Source organism: Oryx dammah, unplaced genomic scaffold, assembly GCF_014754425.2.
Source record: "Oryx dammah isolate SB20612 unplaced genomic scaffold, SCBI_Odam_1.1 HiC_scaffold_3, whole genome shotgun sequence".
NCBI lineage: Eukaryota > Metazoa > Chordata > Mammalia > Artiodactyla > Bovidae > Oryx > Oryx dammah.
Window position 1 is genome coordinate 34117626 of NW_024070187.1, and position 8301 is coordinate 34125926.

The following is an 8301-nucleotide window of genomic DNA, read 5'->3' on the forward strand; positions in this document are numbered from 1 at the left end:
TGCCTATAGGTTTCTCAGGAGGCAGGTCAAGTAGTCTGGTATTCCCATCTCTTTCAGAATTTTCTATAGTTTATTGTGATCCACACAAAGACTTTGGCATAGTCAATAAAACAGAAATAAATGTTTTTCTGGAACTCTCTTGCTTTTTCCATGATCCAGCGGATGTTGGCAATTTGATCTCTGGTTGCTCTGCCTTTTCTAAAACCAGCTTGAACATCTCGAAGTTCACGGTTCACATATTGCTGAAGCCTGGCTTGGAGAATTTTGAGCATTACTTTACTAGCATGTGAGATGAGTGCAATTGTGCAGTAGTTCAAGCATTCTTTGGCATTGCCTTTCTTTGGGATTGGAATGAAAACTGACCTTTTCCAGTCCTGTGGCCACTGCTGAGTTTTCCAAATTTGCTGGCTTATTGAGTGCAGCACTTTCACAGCATCATCTTTTCAGATTTGAAATAGCTCCACTGGAATTCCATCACCTCCACTAGCTTTGTTCGTAGTGATGCTTTCTAAGGCCCACTTGACTTCACATTCCAGGATGTCCGGCTCTAGGTGAGTGATCACAGCATTGTGATCATCTTGGTCGTGAAGATCTTTTTTGTATAGTTCTTCTGTGTATTCTTGCCACCTCTTCTTAATATCTTCTGCTTCTGTTAGGTCCATACCATTTCTGTCCTTTATCGAGCCTCCCACCATTCTGTTTGATTTTCTTGTTGACTCTTTTGCTGTTCTGCTGTTGCTCTGGTTCTCCTTCCGTCTTTCTCTCTTTCTAGATCATTCTTCCTTTTTTTCCCTCCTTTTTTCTTCAATGTTCCTTCCCTTTCTTCTCTGCCTCACTCAGAGCCCTCTCCCCCTAAACCAAACACTAAACATAAATCCTTACTTTTCTAACTTATGCCGTTCACTTTGGTTCCTACTCTTAAATTCAGCAGGCTCTGCATATTTTAAGAGCGTATCTAAAGAATTCCAAGATCTTCATCTTCTATTCTTTGATAATTGGGGTTGGGAGGTTGGAGGGGTGAGGGCTGTGGATGGTGTAGAAAGATTCAAGGAACATGTCATATTTTCCAGTTACGTAAAGATTTATCTTTCAGTTATTGGTGTTGGAATAAAATAAATATTTGTAATTGCTTGATGAGATTAAAGTGAAAGTGAAAGTTGCTCAGTCGTGTCTGACTGTTTGCAAACCCATGGACTATAGAGTCCATAGAATTCTGCAGGCCAGAATACTGGACTGCGTAGTCGTTCCCTTCTCCAGGGGATCTTCCCAACCCAGGGATTAAACCCAGGTATCCTGCACTGCAGGCAGATTCTTTACCAGCTGAGCCACCAGGGAATAAATATTTCAAATTAGAGAATTAGGGGGAAGATATATAATTATAAACTTTATATTGCCAAGGCATCAAATTAATTTTAGCTGATATTGGTTGACTGATTTCTTCCATCATATATCTTTCCATTAGCAGCTCCAATTAAATCTTGATAATGATATGTATATGTTTTGAATATGTGTTTTTATATCAAGTAAATTCTAAAAGGATATTAAAATCTTAATTTATTATTCTAACACTCTATTGCTTTTACCTGCTTTATAAAATTTAGTTTTTTCTTTTTTCTAGCTTCTTGCTTCACTGTATCTATTGCTGTCCTGTAATTTCTCATGACTTACATTATTGCCAAAATCATTTTCTGTTTCCTAATCACACAGCTTGACAGTACTGTCACTCTTCCTCACTTCAATACTCCATTCCAGCTGCAGTTGGAATCCTCACAGATAATAAACATGAACTTAATAGACATGCTCCTCAAGACTGGTAATGAGAAGGAAAAATGAAACTATCTCATTCAGGAGCTGAAATTATTAACTCTGAGTTTCCTCATTTGTCTCATTTAATGTGGTAATTCATGTGCTAGCACATTTAAAACTATACAGTGTTATGCAAATATTGGTTATTATTTACAATAATAATAAAAACTAAATACTTTCTCTTCCCTACCTCCGTAGTCTTCAGAAGCTAATTCAAAGCATAAATGTTATGAACTGTGATTTCATTCACTAAAGGCTGGTCAGAAAAGAGGCTAACAAAAGCCTAGTTTTGACAGTAAAATGTAGTAGAAAATGTATCTATGGATGACAGCCATTTACAAGGATTTTTGAGATCCTGGAAGATACTTCCTAGATGAAGATGTAAACATAAACAAATCATAAGATGACTACTCAATGAGTAGATTTGCTTCAGGCTTACATGAAAGAACTAGTTGCCATAACTCATTTAGATGAAGTCATAACACAGAATTTACAGTAGCAGACACATTTGACTTTTATTGTATTTTCAGAGGAAAAAAAAACAAACTATTTTATCTGTGAAGTGAAGCAGGGAAAAAGTAAGTGGGTATGGAAAGCAAGCAAATATTTATCTGAAAATGTTCAAAGTTGCCCTGAAACCTAGAGGTATCTGGTAGGGCCATTGGCAAGGGGTTGATAGGAAGGGCAGAAGGTTTGGGAGAGGAAGTTTGCCAAGAAACTCACAAAAATATCAGGGAGAAGTGTCAAAGCATCATTTTCCATTTCCTGGGACTCACCAAAAGTCAAGATAGCGCACTGGCAAAGTATGGTGAAAACAAACAAATAATCAACCAAAAGTCTTCATAATACATTTATTTTCCCAAAATAGAACAGTTAATATCTATAAGATAACTTAAAGTGTTTCAGAAAGACCATAATATGTCTGATCATTCCTTAACTCATTAATTCTCTAGGCAGGGCTTTCACTCCATTTCTGGTACATGCATAAAAGTAGAGCCAGATACAAAGACTATGGGAAAAACAGCAATAAGAACAACAGCAATAACATAACATGGCTGAAAGGTAACAACCTGGCCAGTATTCTACCTAAAAGAGCTTTGTGACTCTGAATAGGCAGTGTATTGATAGTTGGATTTTTTTTCCCTCTCTTGGTGATTTTCCTCTCTACCATTTTGTCAATATGTTACTTCAGTTTCAATATGAATTTTAGGTACATGTTATATCCTGAAATCTACCATTTGACTCCCCTCAGTCCTTAAATTTCCTTTAGAATGTTATAAAAGCTATTTAATATGATTATTTCTGATCTAAACACCTACAGCATACAAGCTTTTTATGATCTACTCAGGTACGCCCTGGTCTTTTAAATATAAATTGACTTCAGTTGCATAAAAAGTTATAACATAAAAAGATTAAGGCAATAGAAATAAACATAGCTAGATCAAGGAAGAGAATCAAGAAAGGGGAGGCTCATAGATACATGCAGGAAGTAACAAATTAACAAGGATTTTTATAATGGCATAATTAATGAACTGCAATTTTACATTAGTCTTCAGCAAAAGAAATATGGAGAAGGAGTAAGGGTAATTATGCATTAATGAAGACTATGATAATAGAGTAGCAATATTAGAGAGCTGTAATGGAATTCAATTTTGTAAAGGAAAATTCCAGAAAGACAGTTGATAAAGCAACATATTGATATGAGCTAGTCAATTGTTCTCAGAAAATTACACTTTCTAACTTAACTACAGTATTAAAATTTCAATTTTGCTTATAAAAGTACAAAGAAAAAGAGAATGCTATCATGGTATAAATATATTAGTCATTTCTAGAAAGTGAAAGTGAAGTCGCTCAGTCGTGTCCAACTCTTTGCGACCCCATGGACAGTAGCCTGCACCAGGCTCCTCTGTCCATGGGATTTTCTAGGCAAGAGTACTGGAGTGGGTTGCTATTTCCTTCTCCAAGTCATTTCTATGTATAATTTAATTTTTATTATTCTTTTCAAGGCTTTTATTTTTATTTAAAAAAAAATAAGTATTTATTCCAAAACAACTATGAAAAGAGTTTCAAAGCTAGAGGCTCAGAGGAATTAAATAATTTTACAAATGTACACTCATCTATTAAATAGAACCAGAGCCACAGATAGCACCTGGAGTGCTTCTCTTGATGCTAACTTGCTCTCCTATATCACCACCTAACCTCAGCTCTGGGTGTTAATCTGAACAATATCTTTCTATTTGCACTTTCTTTTCAATTGTATTTAAGATGAATTTATTCCAGCATTGCCAGACTTTCTACTTTATGCCATGCTAAAAAAAAAATCACTTTTAAATACAATTTATTTGTCATTAGAAATGAAGTCAATAAAGATGATTTACTCTAGTACTGCCTTTGGGCATTTCTCCTTTTCTATTTCTAGAAGTAAATTAATCATCACTTTTTGAAGGAGGTAAATTGTAACTAGAAGGAAGTCAGTGATACGTGACTGGTTCTTTCAGTAATACAGTGGCCACTCTTCACATATATTCCTGCTTGTACTAACATAGTTTCTCTCTTTATAGGTAAGGATCATAATAATATGAAGTTTGTTGGCTTTTGGGAGTTTGCTCTGGTGAAATAAAAATATAGAATAGAAGAATAAAATTTAGAAAAATGAGATACAGTTAGCTAAGCAGACGAGGCCATTTGCTATTTTAATTATCAATTCAGTTCAGTTCAGTTGCTCAGTTGTGTCCAACTCTTTGCGACCCCATGGACTGCAGCATGCCAGGCTTCCATGTCCATCAACAATTCCAGGAGCTTGCTCAATTAATTATCAAAAGCTTTCAAAATAAAATTGCATTTTAAAATGAGCTAATGATACAACTTCTTTGTACAATTGTTTCCTTAAGATTTTATACTAAGTAATAAATGAGAAAATTCAAGAATACAATGTATTGTTGTTGAAACATACAGGAATTAGAATTTGAAGTGAGTCTTTAAGAAGTGATTATTTTTCATCATACAGGCTCCTTGAGGTAAATGGTTTATATATTAAACTAGAAAAGTAATGGAAAAGAAAAGCTATTGTTTTTCTCATGCAATACATTTACATCAAAAAGAAATAATATTTAACAATACGGACTTTTCTCTTAGGTACTTACAATAAAAGACCTTGACTGTCAAAATGTCATTATCATTGAAAGGAAGACATTAGTCAAAAGAAACAATAATATTTGAGCAAGTTATTTCTTAGCTTCTGTGACTACTTCTGTAAGCATTTTAATTTTTGGATTAGCTTTTCTCCAAAGACTTTAAGACAACATATATAAAAGTAAACAGACCTTAAGCATTATAAAATTTAAAACATTGAAACAAAAATGGGAAATGGGGAAGAAGGAAAGTGATAAAAAAAAGCAACCAGTATGAGACATAGTAGTCAAGAACCTACTAACCTGGTAAAGATCAGTAAGTAAAGCAATACTACTGTCTACTTCCTGAGTGAATATATTTTATGTGAATATTGCTTTCAGGTTCCTCTCAGCAAAAGGGCGGGTGAGAGACTCAAATTACACACTGTCCTGTGCCCAGTCGCTTCAGTCATGTCCGACTCTTTGCGACCTTGTGTACTGTAGCCTGCCAGTTTCCTCTGTCCATGGGATTCTCCAGGCAAGAATACTAGAGTGGGTTGCTATTTCCTCCTGCAGGGGACCTTCCTGACCCATGAATCAAACCCCCGGCTCCTGCATTGCAGGCAGACTCTTTACCACTAAGCCACTGGGGAAGCCCCACATTATACACTATGAGAGAATTATTGCTTAAAGCCTTTTAACTCTTTGAAAATGAATTGGTCAATACAATCCTCCTTTGTTTATTAGGAAGAAGGGAAGAGGTCAGGCCTTTGAGCAGAAACAAAAGCAGATGGTAGAGTCAACAATTCTCTTTTCCCCCATCCCCTTAAAGAAGATTTAGGAAAGGTGAGGAAGATATGAGTTCTCTTGATTTCAAATAGTTTCTATACCAGGAGAAACTGGTATAAAGACTCTTTATAAATGTTACAGGTGTTTGTATTCAAATGTGATCACACAGATGCTGGCTGTGTTGGGTTGCAAGTCATCCTCAGAAGTAATGTGTCACAGATTTTCCTTAAATCCCCAAGCCATCAGCTGTGGCTAAGCTTTTACATTTTTCTTCCTGGATATGAAGATCTCTCAGCTCATGCCCATGATTATCACTTTGTTACTTGAATCAATTTAAAGTAAAGCTGGAAAAAAATAAACATCATCAGAAACTGATTTACTGTGAATAAGGCTTGTCGTACTGTGGACAAAGAGATAACCACTTCCATCAGGCCTGTCTCCACTGGCTTAATCGCCTTAGAATTTGGGGACTCCAAGTCCACTCAAAACGGTTCGGCCAAGTGCAGCCTAAGGGAAGACCTATATCTGCCTTAATCCAGACAATTTTTATGCTAAGTATTTCTTCAGCATAAACACAGTGTGCAAGAGACTATTAATGCCCACTTCTTGCTGATCCCAAAATGGAAAGCTGACTACTCTCTGACCGCCCTGCATCTTCCTCTGGATTTTTCTCATATGTTTTATTTCTGGGACAACTGCTCCAAGAAAATGTAAATTTCAAAACATATAAAATCTAAATCAGTACACTCTAAATTCCATGTTGAAATATTTAGGTAGGCTTTACTAATATTTATCAAGTTAGGAGAATTCTTGAATATTGTGTCCTGTACTGGGTACTTTTTTTTCTCTGACACTTTTTGGGCTCCCTATGTGTGCATTCATATTAATTCTAATAGCAACTAGGTGGAGTACCTATTATTAGCTGTATTTTTTTTTTCCTGAGATGAGGGTTATTTTATTTACTTGAGGTCACAGAGTTAAGAAATGAGGAAACCAAGTTAAGACCACATTGTCTGACTCCAAGGCGAGGCTGTTTCCTATAATTAGGTTGCCATCCAGAAATTTGGGCTACAGTTTCCATAAGCACTGATTATAAAGAACCTAATATCTGGACAGAGATTGGGAAAATGAATTTGTTAGGGAAATATGGTTAGATGGTGTTTATGAATTTAAATTCAAATCAGTTGTCAGGACTGCATGTATCCAAGGAAACCATTTCACAAACAAAATTGTATGCACTTGATATCTTATAGCGTCTACTAGAAAAAAGGGTACTTAGTGCAGCTTAATAGATGTATAATCAGCATGACCTTAATATTTTAATTGTATAACTAGCATGCATGGTGCTATTCCTTTCAGTCCCATTCCCTACCTCAAAAAGACATGTTATCTGTCCATATTCACCACTTATGACACAACTGAGGAATTCCTCTCTATTCCCTCGTATCTTCATTACATGTAGGTCCACTCCATGCTAACTTATCTGTATCTAACTCTCTGAAGTAATTGTAAAACCTAAAATTTCTATCCCAATGTAAAAGTTGCTAAAAACAGATCCACTTCCTGGTTCAGAGCAGATACTCTGAGGAGTGGCTTGGGGGCCAGAGGTGACCTGGCCCAACCAGACTGCTAGGAAAGGGAAGATAAATTTAATCCAATACTTAAAGGTATCTTTTTTTATCCTAGTCAGTCAGATAATTGTGTTCAGGAAAAGTTATTTGGGTACACTATTCAAATTATTTCACCAGTGTTTAAAAGGAAGAGAAAAAAATATGGCAAAGGAGAAGACGTAATAAAACCGCCTCAGTAAAAACTGAGATATTACAGTGTGTGACAACTGACCCAAATAATATAAATTGGTTAGTGACAGAGGCAACTGAAAATCATTTTCTCAGAACGACAAAACGATATTTGCAATTTTAAGGCAAATATTTATATATATATATTTATATGGCTATATAATCGCTATTGCTATTTCTCTAAAATAGACTTGCAGTTGATCATGTTTGGGTAATATTTATAAACTCTAAAATTATTAGTTTAAGCTAAGATTAGGTTTTCAAACTGTTCATTCCTCAGAGTCCTATGGTCCTGAGGAAAGGAACAACTAACTACAAGAGGGCAGTGTGGGGATGGACATCAAACTCTACAGTCATGTCTCAACAGCATCCCACATAGAAATCTATCCAAAAAAGGTTATAAAATATAGTCTTTCTGCTAGTATTTTAATCTAATTATGCAGGTTGTTTTTCCATTAAAATGTTACTCAAATATTCTTAAACACTTAGTGAACTGACATCCTCTTACAGATTTAAAGACCTTTTGAGTTGTTCAGTTAGTGGAATACTTAATAAAATATTTGGAGAAGGCAATGGTACCCCACTCCAGTACTCTTGCCTGGAAAATCCCATGGACGGAGGAGCCTGGTGGGCTGCAGTCCACGGGGTCGTTAAGAGTTGGACACGACTGAGCGACTTCACTTTCAATTTTCACTTTCCACTTTCATGCATTGGAGAAGGAAATGGCAACCCACTCCAGTGTTCTTGCCTGGAGAATCCCAGGGATGGGGGAACCTGATGGGCTGCTGTCTATGGGG